General features: G+C 42.9%; 1 protein-coding gene across 1 annotated transcript in view; it reads right to left on the bottom strand.

Moving 5' to 3' along the window:
• Positions 1–18,865, bottom strand: part of NTS (neurotensin) — a 93,486-nt gene that overhangs the window by 31,214 nt on the left and 43,407 nt on the right. The gene's annotated exons all lie outside the window — the stretch shown is intronic.

Here is an 18,865-nt window from a genome sequence, read left to right as displayed (position 1 = left end):
AAAGTTATCTGGGAGTTGTCTGAGCCCCTCACCTGGTGAGCACAGTACGACGTGAGCAGCCGTTACCTGCAGACGTGGTCTGGATAATAAGAACTGTGAGTAAAGGCCCTGGACTGCATCACTGACTCCGTGTCATTACTGCTGCTGCCCTGCACCATCACCCCCATCCTCCGCATACACTGCCCTGAGGCTATACTCCTCCCGTGGGGAGTTATGCTAAGCTCTGCTGCACCCACAACACCAGCCTCAGCGGTCTGCCCTGGAGCGGCGGTTCACTCTGACCGCAATCCACGGGTGGCGTAGTCGGACATTTAAACATCAAAACCACATAAATAGTTCCGCCACTGGTTTGACCGCCCTGAGCCACGGAACCGGGTTGCCGCCACGGAGACTACAGCCACCAGCATCCACCAAAAAGGGTCCGGCTCCGGGTGTCCCAAGGCCCAGGGGGCGCGTCAGAACATTTTCATCACCTTTCACAATCACCAATGGGACAAGGCAGGGATGTTCTCTGTCCCCTCTCTTATACATCCTAGTGACGGAGCACCTGCTCTCATCAATTCGCCATAACCCCAATATTAGCTGGATTGAGGTGGGAGGCACCGAGTACAAGTGATCTCTATTTGCTGATGTTGTCCTAGTATTTATCACTCAATCACATATATCCATCCATGCTGTTATGGCTGAAATAGATCACTTTGTTACATGGTCAAATTTTAAAATCAATGCAGCGAAGTCTGAGGCCCTCGATGTCTCCCTCCCCAAATCCATATAGGATTCCATCCAGTCCAACTTTCCCTTTGCCTGGCCCTCACAGGGTATCAAATACTTAGGAATTCCTATTCATAGAGACCTCTCCCATCTATGTTATCTTAATTTTGGGCCCTTTATTGAACAACTCCATACAGACCACGGTTGGCAAGTTAGAACTGTAAGATTCACTACGTGAACCACTGGTGTTTTGTGGAAAAGCACATGTACACTGTGTTCCAAATTATTATGCAAAAAGTGTTTAGGAGTGATAAGGGAAGAATTTGTCAGTTAAACTCATTGATGGTGATGTGTGTCAGGGCTCTTTATATCACTGTAAGCAATTGCAGACACCAGTGCTAATTAGTTTGGCAGGTGTGTCCAATGAAAGGCAAGACTACTTAAGAAGGCTCTCTCACATTATTCAGCAGCCTACATTTTCTGCTAAAATGGGAAAGAAAAAGGATGTGTCGGCTGCTGAGAAGCAACAAATTGTGGAGTGTTTAGGTCAAGGCATGACTACAATCAACATTGTGCGATGATCAGGATGAAGTGTCTTGGCAATCAAGAAGTATGTAGCTGATTCACAGTACACACGTGTGCGTGCTGATAAGGGCAAATTGAGGACTCTTTCCTACAGGCAATTACGTCAGGTTGAAAGAGCAGCGGCAAAAAAGCCTTGTCATAGCAGCAGACAAGTTTTTGAAGCTGCTTGTGCCTCCAACGTCCCCCGAACAACAAGATGCAGGGTCCTTCAGAGGTTTGCAGCTGTGCATACGCCATCCTGTCGACCTCCTCTATCCACTTCACACAAGCAGAAACGGCTCCAGTGGGCCAAACATTACATGAAGACTGATTTCAAAACTGTTTTGTTCACGGATGAGTGCCGTGCAGCGTTCGATGGTCCAGATGGATGGAGTGGAGGATGGCTGGTTGATGGACACCCCACGCAAACACGGCTACAGCGCCAACAAGGAGGAGGTGGAGTAATGTTTTGGGCTGGAATCATGGGGAGAGAGATTGTCGGCCCCTTTAGGATCCCTGAAGGCGCTAAAGATGAACTCCATAATGTATGTGGATTTTCTCAAACAGCACTTCCTGCCATGGTTCAAGAAGAAGAACCGTGTATTTCACAGCAAGATCATTTTTCTGCATGATAATGCACCATCTCATGCTGCACATAAAACATCTGCATCTCTGGCTGATATGGGCATAAAAGGGGACAAACTTATGGTGTGACCCCCATGCTCCCCTGACCTCTACCCCATTCAGAACCTTTGGAGCATCATTAAAAGGAGTGTCTATGATGGCGGGAGGCAGTTCACATCTAAGCAACAGCTCTGGGAGGGTATTCTGTCCTCATGCAAAACAATTGAAGCAGAAACCATCCAAAACCTGACAAATTCAATGGACGAGAGAGTTCAGAAGCTCCTTTCGAACAAGGGGTCCTATGTGAAAATGTAACATCACCTAGAATAAAGTTTTGAGTTGAAAACTGTTTGATTTCAGTTTCTAACAACCTGCTAATGCTTATAATTTCAAAAATGACCATTTTTTTGGTCTTTATTAAAATGAAAAGGTTGATCGAAAAGTTTGGGGGATCTAAGAGTGTGGCAACCCAGTAGTCATGATTACTTCGAATTCTGACAATATGAGGGTCATGCTGCAGGTAGTGCAGCAAGAAGGCACTTATGTGTCTTGCGCATCTCGGAGCCCCAAAATTATTTTCCGGGCTAGATGCAGCTAAAAATTATTTTTAATTTTAAATCTGGTGGAGCTTATTATAGATGGCCTAATAGGATCAGTGCTGCACACTGCTACAAAGCCCAAATTATTTTCCAGTCAAGATACAGATAAACATGATTAGTAATTTGAAAGCTTAAAACGGTTGGTAGGGTGATTTTAAACAATCATCAAGCTTTTACTCTCCCCAGGATGACACAGGGGTAGAAAAGTCGTTTCGGATCCATGATTTGTTCATCTTTATGAACGTGAGTCTGTCTACATTATCAGTGGAGAGCCGCGTGCGCTTATCTGTCAGCACACCACCAGCAGCGCTGAACACACGTTCAGACAAAACGCTGGCTGCGGGGCATGACAAGATCTCCAAGGCGTAAGTGGCTAGCTCCGGCCATTTATCCAGATTGGAAGCCCAAAAAGAGCAAGGGTCCAGTGACACATTCGTGGCTTCAATGTTTACTTGGAGATACTCCTGTACCATCGTCTCTAGGCGTTGACTATGTGTCAGACTTCTTGTCTCCTGTGGCCTTGCAAAGGATGGGATAAAAAAGTGGTGAAATGATTCCGCAAAATTGATGTTACCACCAGATACTGTGGTTCTGTTACGGTTTGAGTGCTGAACACTTGACGGTCCCACGGTTGGCAAGTTGGAACTGTGAGATTCACTACGTGCACCACTGGTATTTTGTGGAAAAGCACATGTAAGATTCTGCAACAGTCTCTGCTGATACTCCTGCATGCGTGCATCCCTTTCTATGGCAGGAATAATTTCTGCAAATTTACTTTTGTACCGGGGATCTAACAGTGTGGCAACCCAGTAGTCAGGATTATTTCTAATTCTCACAATTCGAGGGTCATGTTGCAGGTAGTGCAGCAAGAAGGCACTCATGTGTGTTGCGCATCCAGGAGCACCAAGTCCCTGTTGTGTTGGTGGCGAGGTAACAATCATGCTTCCTTCCTCTGTCCTCTCCCCCCAACCTCGCACAACAGAAATGTGATCAAGGTCTCCCTCATCTGATGAGTCTTCCATCAGTTCGTCCTCCACTTCTTCCTGGGCTCCTGCACCTTCCTCACTAGTTTGGCTGCTACCATGCGCCCTGGTAAAACCATCTCCCCCACCCTCACATGCCTGCCGCCTTGGTGCTGCCGACCGTCTGGACCTTGCAGATGTTAGCCCTTCCGCATACAACTCCTCCTCCTCTAGTTCCTCCACCTCCTCTTGTGCCACCACCTGACTCCGAATTCTGTTTAACATGTGCTCCAGCATGTAAATCACCGGAATAGTCATGTTGATAATGGCATCGTCAGCACTAAACATCTTCGTCGCCATTTCAAAACTGTGCAGAAGGGTGCATAGGTCCCTGATCTGAGACCACTCCTCCAGCGTGATTTGCCCCACCTCTGAATCTCGTTGGCCCAGGCTATACGTCAGAACGTATTGCACCAGGGCTTGTCGGTGCTGCCACAGTCGCTGCAACATGTGCAGAGTTGAATTCCACCGGGTAGGCACATCGCATTTTAGCCGGTGAAGTGGCAGGCCCAACGACTTCTGTAGAGATGTAAGTCGCTGAGCTGCGGGATGCGAACGGCGGAAGTGAGCACACAGCGACCGTGCCCTCTGCAGAAGGCCATCTAGTCTGGGATAGTGGGCTAAAAATTGCTGGACAACCAGGTTCAACACGTGAGCCATACAAGGCACGTGTGTGACATTGCCCCGGCGAAGGGCCGCACCCAGGTTTGCAGCATTGTCGCACACGGCCTTCCCTGGTTTCAGGTCCAGTGGAGACAACCATTCATGAAATTGGTTCTCCAGAGCTGACCACAACTCCTCAGCTGTGTGACTCACATTTCCCAGACATTTCAATGTAAAAACCGCCTGATGACGTTGAGCCCTACTGCCAGCATAGTAAGGAGGTGTGCAGGATCCCTTCTGCGCAGTTAGAAAGCTTGTGGCATGACCAGACAGGCTTTGGGTGCAGGTGGAAGACCGAGAGGAGGTTGAGGAGGCAGAAGCAGTGGAGGAACTTTGACATAAAGAGGATTGACGCACAACTCGTGGCGACGGCAAGACTTGGACAGCAGCCCCTTGTCCTGCTGTCACCATAGTTACCCAGTGCCCAGTCAGCGACATGTAACGCCCCTGTCCATGCCTACTCGTCCAAGTGTCTGTGGTGAAATGCACCCTGTCACACACAGAGTTTCTCAAAGAAGCGGTGATGTTGTGTGCGACATGCTGGTGGAGCGCAGGCACACCTTTCTTTGAGAAGTAGTGCCGACTGGGCATCTGGTACTGGGGCACTGCGACGGACATAAGGTCTCGAAAATCCTCTGTGTCCACCAGGCGGAAAGGCAGCATTTCTGTAGCCAAGAGCTTGCAGATGGTGAAATTCAACCTCTTAGCTTTCTCATGGCTAGGAGGAAATGGTCTTTTACTTGTCCACATCTGAGGGACCGAGGGCTGGCTATTGTGCTTAGACAGGGTTGATAAGGGTGTCCCCGGCAAACTGCCGGTCTGTGAGGAAGATGCAGGCGGACATGTTAGGTTGCCTTGATCCAAAGGTGGTGCTATCGATGTCGGACAGCGCTCAGCACCAGCTGCTGTTACCACCTCCAAAGAAAATGATGACCTGCCAATCACGCTGGCTGTTGCGGGTAAAGAGGTGGCAGGTCTGCGCCCCAAAACAGGTGTGACTGCTGTCCCCCCATTCACAGAGGATGAAGAGGCCGCGGATGCACAAGATATGGCAGACGGTGGTTGGCCCGGCCGGCTAGGCCGCATTGTAGCACATTGAGCTTCCCACTGCAACTTATGCTTCATGTCCATGTGCCGGTTCATGCATGAAGTACTCAAACTATGTATTTTTTGGCCTCTACTTAGCTTTTGCTGACAAATGTTACAGATAACACGAGTTGGGTCATCTTTATCGATCTGAAAAAATGCCCAGGCTATGCAAGGCTTAGCACCCATGCGACCTGAAGAGCCAAAATGACTTGTGGTGAGAGGCAGAGTTGTGTTTGAGGATGCAGTTGTTGACGTGCTTCCAGTACTATGTCTCTGTCCAGGAAGGCGCAACCTGACCTCGTCGTCACTAGCATCTTCCTCCACCTCCTCTGCTGACCTCATCTCTTGGCTGACTGTGGGTTGACAGTAAGTGGGATCTCCAACCTCATCATCATCGCCCTGTGTGTTATCACACCCGTCGTCCTCAGAGCCAACCTGTTCCTGCCCTGACAAAAAACTAAAGTTGTCGCTCCAATCAGGTATTTGAGTCTTATCATCGTCTTCCTCATTGTCTCCACCAACAGGAGTTACAGTTTGGGAATGAGGGTCTACATTATGGTCAGAACCTTCTGCGTCTGGTCCTGGATCCGACTCATAAAGATTCTGGGCATCAGTGCAGATCATTTCCTCGTCTGGATTCACAGAAGCGCTGGAGTCGACCTCTGATTCCCAGGCTATAGTATGAGTAAACAGCTCTGCAGACTCAACCATCTGTTCTACCTCATACTCAGACGGGCAGCTGGAGATTTGGGAGCTGTGAGGAAGCAAGTGCGATTTGGGTGACACCTTTGAGGACTGGAGTATTTGTGATGTTGAAGTTGATGTGGAGGAGAGCCCACTTAAAGGACCACTTGATATCCGTTGAAGCACCTGCTGTTTTTGTGCCTCATCTGGAATTTGTAGCGATTGGCGTGGCCGTAAGAAAGGGATCTTATCACATTGTCCGCTAAAAGAAGTAGACATTTTAGTTTGGCTGGAAGATGGTCTTTCTTCTGCAGATGTTACTGTTGCTTTAACACCTACCCCACGGACACAACCTTTTTTCCCCTTCCCAACACGCCTATTCCCCTTTCCACCAGCAGCAGGCCTTTTTCCACTCATTTTGGTGGTTAACTAATTCACAACTCTGGAGTTGTTTGCACAAAAAAACAATGGATGGTAACCGAGCAGAGCTGAGTGGCCAAACTGTGGTATTAGGCCAAAACTATTGGCTGGGTTAGATGCAGAAAAAAACATATTCAGTTTGCAACCTGATGGAGGTCAGTATAGATGGACTAATAGAGAAAGTCCGACACACTGCTACAAGGCCAAATATTTTTTCAGAGGTAGATGCAGAAAAAAATTATATTCAGTTTGCAACCTGATGGAGGTCTGTATAGATGGATTAATAGAACAAGACCCACACACAGCTAGAAGCCCAATATTTTTGAAGAGGTAGATGCAGAAAAAAATATATTCAGTTTGCAACCTGATGGAGGTCAGTATAGATGGACTAATACAACAAGTCCCACACACAGCTAGAAGCCCAATATTTTTTCAGAGGTAGATGCAGAAAAAAATATATTCAGTTTGCAACCTGATGGAGGTCAGTATAGATGGACTAATACAACAAGTCCCACACACAGCTAGAAGCCCAAATATTTTTTCAGAGGTACTGTAGATGCAGATAAAAATTATTTTTAATTTGCAACCTGATGGAGGTCAGTATAGATGGACTAATACAACAAGTCCCACACACAGCTAGAAGCCCAAATATTTTTTCAGAGGTACTGTAGATGCAGATAAAAATTATTTTTAATTTGCAACCTGATGGAGGTCAGTATAGATGGACTAATAGAGAAAGTCCGACACACTGCTACAAGGCCAAATATTTTTTCAGAGGTAGATGCAGAAAAAAATTATATTCAGTTTGCAACCTGATGGAGGTCTGTATAGATGGATTAATAGAACAAGACCCACACACAGCTAGAAGCCCAATATTTTTTCAGAGGTAGATGCAGAAAAAAATATATTCAGTTTGCAACCTGATGGAGGTCAGTATAGATGGACTAATACAACAAGTCCCGCACACAGCTAGAAGCCCAATATTTTTCAGAGGTAGATGCAGAAAAAAATATATTCAGTTTGCAACCTGATGGAGGTCAGTATAGATGGACTAATACAACAAGTCCCACACACAGCTAGAAGCCCAAATATTTTTTCAGAGGTACTGTAGATGCAGATAAAAATTATTTTTAATTTGCAACCTGATGGAGGTCAGTATAGATGGACTAATACAACAAGTCCCACACACAGCTAGAAGCCCAAATATTTTTTCAGAGGTACTGTAGATGCAGATAAAAATTATTTTTAATTTGCAACCTGATGGAGGTCAGTATAGATGGACTAATAAAACAAGTCCCACACACAGCTAGAAGCCCAAATATTTTTTCAGAGTTACAGTAGATGCAGATACAAATTATTTTTAATTTGCAAACCTGATGGAGGTCAGTATAGATGGACTAATAGAGAAAGTCCGACACACTGCTAGAAGGCCAAATATTTTTTCGGAGCTAGATGCAGAAAAAAATTATATTCAGTTTGCAACCTGATGGAGGTCAGTATAGATGGATTAATAGAACAAGACCCACACACAGCTAGAAGCCCAATATTTTTGAAGAGGTAGATGCAGAAAAAAATATATTCAGTTTGCAACCTGATGGAGGTCAGTATAGATGGACTAATACAACAAGTCCCACACACAGCTAGAAGCCCAATATTTTTTCAGAGGTAGATGCAGAAAAAAATATATTCAGTTTGCAACCTGATGGAGGTCAGTATAGATGGACTAATACAACAAGTCCCACACACAGCTAGAAGCCCAAATATTTTTTCAGAGGTACTGTAGATGCAGATAAAAATTATTTTTAATTTGCAACCTGATGGAGGTCAGTATAGATGGACTAATACAACAAGTCCCACACACAGCTAGAAGCCCAAATATTTTTTCAGAGGTACTGTAGATGCAGATAAAAATTATTTTTAATTTGCAACCTGATGGAGGTCAGTATAGATGGACTAATAGAGAAAGTCCGACACACTGCTACAAGGCCAAATATTTTTTCAGAGGTAGATGCAGAAAAAAATTATATTCAGTTTGCAACCTGATGGAGGTCTGTATAGATGGATTAATAGAACAAGACCCACACACAGCTAGAAGCCCAATATTTTTTCAGAGGTAGATGCAGAAAAAAATATATTCAGTTTGCAACCTGATGGAGGTCAGTATAGATGGACTAATACAACAAGTCCCGCACACAGCTAGAAGCCCAATATTTTTTCAGAGGTAGATGCAGAAAAAAATATATTCAGTTTGCAACCTGATGGAGGTCAGTATAGATGGACTAATACAACAAGTCCCACACACAGCTAGAAGCCCAAATATTTTTTCAGAGGTACTGTAGATGCAGATAAAAATTATTTTTAATTTGCAACCTGATGGAGGTCAGTATAGATGGACTAATACAACAAGTCCCACACACAGCTAGAAGCCCAAATATTTTTTCAGAGGTACTGTAGATGCAGATAAAAATTATTTTTAATTTGCAACCTGATGGAGGTCAGTATAGATGGACTAATAAAACAAGTCCCACACACAGCTAGAAGCCCAAATATTTTTTCAGAGTTACAGTAGATGCAGATACAAATTATTTTTAATTTGCAACCTGATGGAGGTCAGTATAGATGGACTAATAGAGAAAGTCCGACACACTGCTAGAAGGCCAAATATTTTTTCAGAGCTAGATGCAGAAAAAAATTATATTCAGTTTGCAACCTGATGGAGGTCAGTATAGATGGATTAATAGAACAAGACCCACACACAGCTAGAAGCCCAAATATTTTTTCAGAGGTAGATGCAGAAAAAAATATATTCAGTTTGCAACCTGATGGAGGTCAGTATAGATGGACTAATACAACAAGTCCCACACACAGCTAGAAGCCCAAATATTTTTTCAGAGGTACTGTAGATGCAGATAAAAATTAGTTTTAATTTGCAACCTGATGGAGGTCAGTATAGATGGACTAATAGAATGATGCTATGCCCAAAAGATTTTACTTCACTAGGTGCAGTAAAAAAATTGGTATTCTATACACAGGTGGTATATCTTGCAGCACAGATAGGCTACTCCACTGACTAACACACTCTGCAATAGGCCAAAAAGGATTAGCTTTGCTAGATTCAGCCAAATGCTGTGAAAAAAACTTGCATAGCACTGGCACAGACCTGCCTGCAAAAACTGATAGGAACTGATGTAACCTAGTCCTGAAAAGGACTCCAATTACAATTAGTCTTTACTCCCACAACCTATCTATTTAAGAGCACAGACCTCCCTGATAAAAGTCGTTAGAAATGCTGTAACCTAGTCCTTAAAAGGACTGCAATCACAACTATTCCCTACTCCCAAGCTATCTGTATATTTGTGCGAAAATTGGCTTGAAATTAACAAGGTATAGCGCACACAGCAACAGCGGTGCCGTCTAACACGCAGCTGCAGCAGTGAGAACATGGTGGCGACGGGGAAAATGGCTTGGTCTTATAGGGCAAGGACATGTGACATACACTGCCAATGACACATGCCCTTGCTTGTGTGAAAAAAAGCACTTCGCTCCGTGTGTGCGCTGCTGATAGGCTGACAGATTGCACCTCCCCACTGCAAATGCGGGAAAGAGAAAAAAAAATGGAGATCTTCATTGTTCCTGCAGAGATCCATCCCCTGCCCCTCCCCCCACCCCGCTGCACACTCAAACTGCGTATTAACATTAATTTTCATCATTACTGAGAAAAAATCCAGTTATGATTTTGGTGCACGAACAGTTATCGAACATAACCTCGAACAGCCGAATTTTTATCAAATTGTTCGTGTTCGCCGAACGGCTCGAACACCGCCCAAAACAGCTCGAATTTGAGATTGGCGAACAGTTCGAGTAGAACAACGCTCATCTCTAGTCAGGAATCAGCCCTGAACTACACGGGTTGTCAGACGTATCACATATAATAGCATTCCAAAATCAGCCATTTCTGCCTTCCATTTCATTGCAGTGTGTGGGTCAAGCTATTCACACTAGGTCTCTGTGAAGAATAGTATTAGTAAACTACAGGCCTGCTATTTAAAACCGTGGTCCTCTGTCAGACGTATCACATATAACAGCGTTCCAAAATCAGCCATTTCTGCCTTCCATTTCGTTGCAGTGTGTCAGTCAAGCTATTCACACTAGGTCTCTGTGAAGAAAAGTATTAGTAAACTACAGGCCTGCTATTTAAAACCATGTTTTTTTTGTCAGACGTATCACATATAACAGCATTCCAAAATCAGCCATTTCTGCCTTCCAATCGTTGCAGTGTGTTGGTCAAGCTATTCACACTAGGTCTCTGTGAAGAATAGTATTAGTAAACTACAGGCTTGCTATTTAACACCGTGGTTCCCTGTCAGACGTATTACATATAACAGTATTCCAAAATCAGTCATTTCTGGCATCCATTTCCATTTTGTTGCAGTGTGTCGGTCAAGCTATTCACACGAGGTCACTGTGAAGAATAGTATTAGTAAACTACAGGCCTGCAATTTAAAACCATAGTTCTCCATCACACGTATCACATATAACTGCGGTTCAAATCCAGCCATTTGTAGTGAATGTGGAAAATATTGTCCTCTATTTATAGATTGTAGCAGTGTGTCAGTGTACACCATTTTACAGCTCCATTTGCTTGTTCGCAGAATATAGCCAGATTTTTTTAGTTTTATTCATATTACTATATTGTGGAAGCAGAGTAACTTTTTTCAATGATCAGACACACGTGATCCATATGACTGCCGTAATAATATAGAAATTTTGTGCAGTGTGCTAAATATTCCCCTCCATTTAAAGTCAGCTACCTGTGTTTTGTTGGACCAATTGACACTTGGTCGCTGACAAATACCATACTATTAGATGTCTGCCTGAAACCGTGGCTATTAGATGTTATCCCATATTGATTGCCGTAATAATCCAGCAATTATTGTGAGCAAGTCAAATTACATTCCATTTAAAGTATTGCAGTTGTGGGCTCAAACCTATTCACAGTTGGCGGCTGACAAATAGCAAATCTGTGAAAAATGTTGTCAGAGTATTATGCCACTTTTATGGACTGACAAAAAAAACATACAAAAAAACAAGCTAAAATGGAAAAAAATTTTAAGAATGACTTGCATATAAGGCCAAAGAAATAAAAAAAAATAAAGTTTTGTACTGTGGAAGACATTTATGCGACCAGAATGAACACTCATGTGTAGCTGGAGATGATACCACCTAGCGGCAGTACCTGTTCCTATTGTAAATGCATCAGACAGCGTTATCGATAGGAAATAGAATAGATTTTACATTTTTTTTAGGCAGCACCAGCAGCACGCAGTATAAGGCAATAATACCTGGCTGGATCGATGTAATACGCTATCCATACTGCAATACCTCACTCGTAAAAGAATTTCAGATAAAACAGTTAATATTCTTGAATCTGAAATCTATTTGAACTGTCCTTCCCATTAATAAGGAATGTGTCTTTACAGTTATTGCATATACAGCAATTTCAAGGGCTACCAAAAATTAATAAGAACTCCAATACACATTTGAAGAGACATAAAAGAAAATAAAAAAATTAAATAAAAACACAGTAGGATCTTTTTAGTATAAAAACCAGACTCGGCAATGTAACCTCAATGTAATCACATTGTTCAGCTCCTGCATCTCCTCCACCTCCTGGTGGCCTCCATCTCCGAAATGGCCACATCAGTCATAAGCTGGAAGCACTGCAGCACTGCCTTGGCCAAGCGGCAACATGATGTGCTGAAGATAATATGCTTAATGCTTAGGTGACAAACCGCCCATCGCTGCAGAGTTGTTGAAAGCTGTAACATAGCAGCCTGATTTGTGGCTCTTGCCGCTGAACATACAGCCAGGCATGGTCGTGTATGACAATGGACGGAACCTGGTGGCGGAGAAATGACAGCCAGAGTAGATACGGTTTCCATCTATGCCAGTTCTTTTACCGAGCTAAAGAATATGGCTGTGGTGAAATACAACTCTCACCGAGAAGCAGTGTCAGACTGAAGAACATTGGGCCCACCAGAGGATTTGATTCTGAGGGCCCACCTTTCTCCACCGCTGAAGAGCCCCATAGCAGCTGCAAAGTTTGTGCTTTTCTTGGTTCTCTTGTGGGCCTGTCCAACCCTGCCGAGAATCATCCCTGGCTTAGAAAAGTGTGTGGGAATGTTCCCGGACATTCTATAGCTGTTTTTTTACTGTGGACTGGCTTAATACCATCCCCGGCCTTATTCACTTGTCCACGTGTTTGTGGTTAGGCGGTCCTTCCCAGTAAGTGCACTGCGGAGGGCAGAGGTTATGTTCTGGAACCCGCGCTTGTGGAAGACGGAAGACGATACTGGGAGAAATAGTGGAGGTATGGACACCCGGCCGCCGCTGCTATGAGGTTGTGGAAAGCTTCTGCCTCCACAAGCCTAAAAGGCAACATTTCAAGTGCAAGTAGCCCAGAAATGTGGCAGTTTAGTATTGTGGCTTGTGGGTGGGTGGCTGGCTGCATACTTGCTCTTCTATTCCAAGTAACAGAAAACTAAGGAGATGGATAGCCTCATCATCATCACAACCTGAAAGTTTTGCACTATGAACTCTCCTGATAGTGAAGCCAGGGCCCACCGAAGGATTCTACGATTATATGGTGGGCCCGTCCAGCCCTGCTGAGAAGCAGCCCTGGCTAGGAAAAGTCTGTGGGAAGGTTCCCGGACAATCTATGGCTGTTTTTTTTCACTGTGGACTGGCTCCATACTGTCACTGGCTACATTCACTTGTCCACGTGTTTATGGCTAGGCCATCCTTCCCAGTAAGTGCACTAGGGAGGGCACAGGTAATGTTTTGGAAACCGCGCTTGTGGAAGGCGGAGACGATATCGGGAGAAATAGTGGCGGCTGGGGACCGAGTATGGACACCCGGCCGTCTCCATGAGGTTGTAGAAAGCTTCCGCCTCCACGAGCCTAAAAGGCAACATTTCAAGTGCAAGCAGTCCAGAAATGTGGCAGTTTAGTATTGTTACCTGTGGGTGGGTGGTTGGCTGCATACTTGCGCTTGCATTCCAAGGACTGTGGTATTGAGCACGACCAGCTCTATCCCCACCAATCCCTTGTAGACTGTGAGCCCTCGTGGGCAGGGTCATCTCCTCTCCTCTCCTGTACCAGTCACTGTCACATTTTTGTTCAAGATTGTTGCAATTGTTTTTGTGTTGTGCACCCTTTTTTCACATGTAAAGCGCCATAAAAAAATGGCAATAAAGTAATAATAATAATGTGGTCCAGACTCACATCTACTGACACTGGAGCATGTGGAACACAGGGTGGTGGTGGTGGCAAACTGAATGGAAGCTTTATCTGCTATCCAACCAACAACCTTTTCACACTGCTCTGGCTTCAATAGTGGTGTTCCGCGGCTCCCTAGAAATTGAGACAGGAAGGTAGTTCGAAATGATGTGGGTGTTTATTGTGCTCCCTCAGCAGGCACAGTTTTATCTTGCCCACTGCCTCTGCGTGCACTATCACCATCACCATAACGTACACTTCCCTGTTCCTTGACACACACCTTGCCCATTTTAAATGGAGTTTAAGATTTGTCATGTAGCCAAAAATGTCTGTATTATTACCGCAGTAATATAAGATCACGTCAGATGAGATGACCACAGTTTTAGGCAGTGCCCTGGGAGTCAGAAATGATTCCAGGGGTCTTCTCCATGCTGTTCCCATGTCTTTTCAATACTGTATGAATATGTCTGATCATGTCTCACACACCACATGGCCAGATAAGGTTGTAAAATGTTAAAATGACATTTCCCGGTGAATGCTTTTTCACCGTTGAAAGCAATGCAAAAGTGCAAAAACACATCAAAATTGCTACGTGTGACGACAGCCCACGGTGTTGAGGAGCATTTTTGTTTTTGTATATGTATTTTGCCTTATATACAAGTCATTACCCTGGAAAGGATGTTCCTTAACATATTTCCCAGGAAAATCCATTTTGGTTTTGTTTTTGTATGTTTTATTGTGAGTCGGTAAAAGTGGTATAATACCTCTGACAACATTGTTGATAGCAATGACCTGGGAGTCAGAGATGCTTCCAGGGGTCTTTCCCATGCTATTCCTATGTCATTTGAGCACTGCTCCCATCAATTTGGGCAATTATTAGGCCCTCTGCAGACCACTGGGGGTGCCGGAAAAATGCTCGAGTTTCCCATAGACTTACATTGGGCTCGTTGCTCGGACCGAGCACTCGAGCATTTCAATTTGTTCGACCCGAGCAACAAATACCCGAGAATTTTAGTGCTCGCTCATCACTACTTATCACCCATAATGGTATGTCTTCCATAATAATTCTACCTATATACCTGAATGTATGATCGGTACCCACATACAAATAATGTTCAACATGCGGCTTAGATTGACTTTTTATATATCCCTTTAACAGGTGCAAGAATCACTGTTTAATGATATACTTTACCCGTATAGATAACCTGCAACATGAGAGCTAATGAGTCATTATGGATTCTTTGGTATAGTTCAAATATAGGCTTGCATAATAATTTTTTCATCCAGTTTCCTGGATGAAACTTACCTCCTCGCTACTGAAAAATTCTCTAAAAGATTATTGAATAAGCAAATCCTAACTGATAAAAAAGTACTAGTTAACAAAACAGAAGAAATTACAAGCTCCTTTAAACACTTTTACAAAAACTTCTATGACCTAAAGACACCAAACACAATGAAAGTCCCATCAGAAGCTTCCAATAAAATAAACAACTTTCTAAATTCCTTATCCCTGTCTACACTCATATCGAGCGATTGTTATTTGCTGACCTCTCTAATCAACCCACAGAAATTATTGCATACACTGAAAACTATCCCTAATCGAACAAACCCTGGCATCCCTATCATCTACTATGAAAAAAACTCATTAAAACACTACTTCCCACTAAGTGAATTTATTCAACTCCTTTCTCTCTGGCCACCCCCAACAAAACAATCGCTGGAGGCCTTTATCTCAATTATCCCTAAAGAAGGCAAAGATCCATGACTATGCAGTAGTACCACCCAATTTCTCCGCTAAATGCAGACACAAAGCTGTGCACTAAAATTTTAGCTATAAAAATAAGTGCTGTCCTGTCAAAACTAATACACCCAGACCAAGCTGGCTTTGTGAAAGGCAATGAAGGGAAGGATAACTCCGCTACGGTCAATCTCATATGCCTTTAAAACAAAAGCCCCCCCTTACCCTCCTCTTAACTCATGCAGAGAAAGAGATTGATAGCATTAGTTGACGTGCTTCATGGTAAGCACCTAGGAGAGATTTGCCTTTCCAGCTGCATTCATGAATGCAATCCTTACACTTTACTCTCAATCTTCAGTGAAAATAAGATCAATGGCTCCTTTCTTCAAAGCGTCAATATCCATAATGAAACCAGGAAGAGGTGTCCTCTCTCTCCCTCTCTCTTTATCTTATTTATCGAGACGTATACAAAAAAATTAGACAAGACCAGACCATTCAGGGACTAATAGTAGAACATTTGGAACAAAAAACTGTAGCTTTTGCAGATGACCTTCTACTTCTACTTGCAAACCCCAAGCAATCCTTCCCTAAACTCACAGAACTCTTTAAAATTTGAGGGAAATATCTAACTTTAAAATTATTCTAGATAAATCAAAAGCCCTCAACGTTTCGGTCCCAAAAAGCGATATTGCAACACTCCAGAAAAATACCCCATTTAAATTGCCATTAAAACATATCAAATACTTAGGAGTTCAAATTACTAACGACCCAATCGACCTATATCAAAGCAACTTTTCACCCCTCATCAACTCAATAAAACTCTCCTAAAATCCTATCACCTGCTGTAGTTGTCTTGGATGGGTAGAATAAACGCAATAAAGTCCTACATACTTTCGGAAATATTATATATCATAAACATGCTGCTTATTAGTATTCCTATATCCTTTTTCTCAGCAATCAAACAACTTATTTATCTCTATTCTTGGAAATATAAAAACAAGCAAGATTACCATACAAGCTTCTTACCCATCCCAAAACATTAAGAGGTCTGGAACTGCCAGACATCCATTCCTACTACAAATCAATCAATCTTGGTACGTGGTTGAAATTAGTTTATTTTGTAAACCAAGACAATAAATGTAACCTTGAACTACTTCTAGTTGGCAGACAATCACATCAATACTTTTGGACTAATAACTCACTCTAAATAGACACTAAATTAGATGCCATCACTACCACGACACTAAAAATTACAAGGGATCTAGTTAAAGCCCTGGTCCTGGCTTGACTTAATCTCCATGTTCCCCTTCCACTAACCCAAGATGATCTCTAAAATATACACCCATCTAACCTCCCCCACATTACCTTATAAACCATTATATCTGACTTCCTAGGAAAAGAAACAGAATATTAAGTTAACCGATAGTGAAATCGAGAATATTCTTTCCTATCGCATTGTTTTTCCAGATGTACGCTCTTACAAGAAAATTCTTACAAAACACTATCTCGTTGGTACTGGACCCCTGAATTTTTACACCCCCTGAGTCTTGTTGACTTCAACTTCTGATAGAGTGGAGATGCGGTTCACACATAGGGAACTTATTGCATATATTTTGACATTGTCCTAGGTTACAACAAATCTGGGCAGATATCAACTGGACTTTAAGAAACCTTAGACTTTGAACAGTGGATATAACTCTAGCTGAAGTACTATTGTCCTGCCCCTACACAAATTTTAAAGCAAAAAAACATGATCTTCTACCTCTAATGGTTGGGGCTGCAAAACATTTAATCCCAATTCATTGAAAGCAATTTACCCCTCAGACCCTCTCAGAATGGCTGGAAAAACTACGTCTGATCTACTGTTTAGAAAAATTATCCAGCTGGGAAATACATACACACAACCATTGTTTCTGAAAACTTGGGCACCATGGCTCTGAAAATTTGGCACAGACAAGTAAAACAATATAACCTTCAATCCATAACTGTCCTTCCCCCATCTTCTAACTCCGACCACTGTAGTTCTCTTATTTGCATTTGTTTACCCATATCTTTGGAATTTTTCTGATCTCAGTCTTAACTTCACTCCTTTACTTAGTATTTGATGGACCCTCCTTATTTACTCTGTTCTTTGACTTTTATTACTATTCTACTTCATGTTTTTACACTACATTTATATTTGACATTTTTTGGTCACAGCAACTCCCCTCAAAAAATACAATACAACTGTCATTTGCACCCTAAAATGGTGCGAATAAAAATTACAGCTCAGCACAAAAAAGAAAAAATCCTCACATTGACATAACAATAAAAAAGTTATCGGTCTTAGAAATTGGAGACACAAGCCATTTATTTTTTTATTTTAACGCTTACATTTTTTTAAAGAGAACCTGACAGGTGATAAATGCTGTTCGATCCAGAGGTAGCAAGTATTAGACACTAGCTGTATGATCTCAGCCAGGTATCATTAACTCTGAAACACTGCAATGTTTCAGAGAAAAACATACTTTAAAGGCTGCCAGGGACCGAGCCGCACTATAGACTCATTGGACTGGCGGGTCCCCAGAGCATTCCTCCCATCTTCTGCCCTGGATTGACAGGTCTCTGCCTACATGCGCATATATAAAAATGAAATTCAAAGAAAAAAACACAAATAGATCTGCAAAATAAAAATAAATGTTGATAAAAACAAGCCCTCATATTGTTATGTTGACAGAAAAATAAAAAAGCTTTGACTCCTAAAAGAAGAAAAAGAAAAAAATGAAAGCACAAAAATGAAAATGTGTTGAGTCATTAAGAGGTTAATTGCACAGAAACCTAAAAGTATATAACATACTCTTTTAGAATAGCAAGAATAGCGTTGGAAACACTAAAATCTTCTTCAGAGTTTAAGAATTCCTATGTAGTTTTCATGGAAGCTACTTTTCTCTATGCGGGAGGTGTCTGTTGGATTTGAAGCTGCTGAACACTACACTCAGGCAGTGAGTTACCTGCCCCCTCTAGCTTTGTCTCTCTCGCCATAGGTAAAGTTGGAAATCCTTTTCAGGCTCCTCTTTTATACTGTAGGTCAGGGGTGGAGAATCATTTTTCTACCAAGGGCCACTTGAAGATTTATACCATTTTTCGGGGGCCGTACAAATCGCATGCTATCGCCGCCCACAAAGTACGTCCTGACGCTGGTACTGATGTCAGGATGTAATCTTTCATTGCATGCGCCTCAGTGTTCAGCAGTGAATACATTACATGCATGTGCTCACAGAGCAAGAAGAAATTAATGGTCCAGCGGCCAACAAAGTACAGCTGCCGGCCCAAGCACTGCGGTTCCTGGGAATCTGCCTGGGGGTTGGATAAAAAGTCATCGAGGGCCGTAAATGGCCCGCAGGTTTGAGGTTTCTCACCCCTGCTATAGATAAACTGTTACTGCCAACTACGGCTTTACACAAAATCCCAGAGTTTTAAACCGGCTGACAGGCT

Source organism: Phyllobates terribilis, unplaced genomic scaffold, assembly GCF_046119375.1.
Source record: "Phyllobates terribilis strain yellow unplaced genomic scaffold, ASM4611937v1 Scaffold_11__3_contigs__length_659146591, whole genome shotgun sequence".
Taxonomy (NCBI): domain Eukaryota; kingdom Metazoa; phylum Chordata; class Amphibia; order Anura; family Dendrobatidae; genus Phyllobates; species Phyllobates terribilis.
Note: the sequence above shows the minus strand (reverse complement) of the source record. Positions and strands in the feature narration are given on the sequence as shown.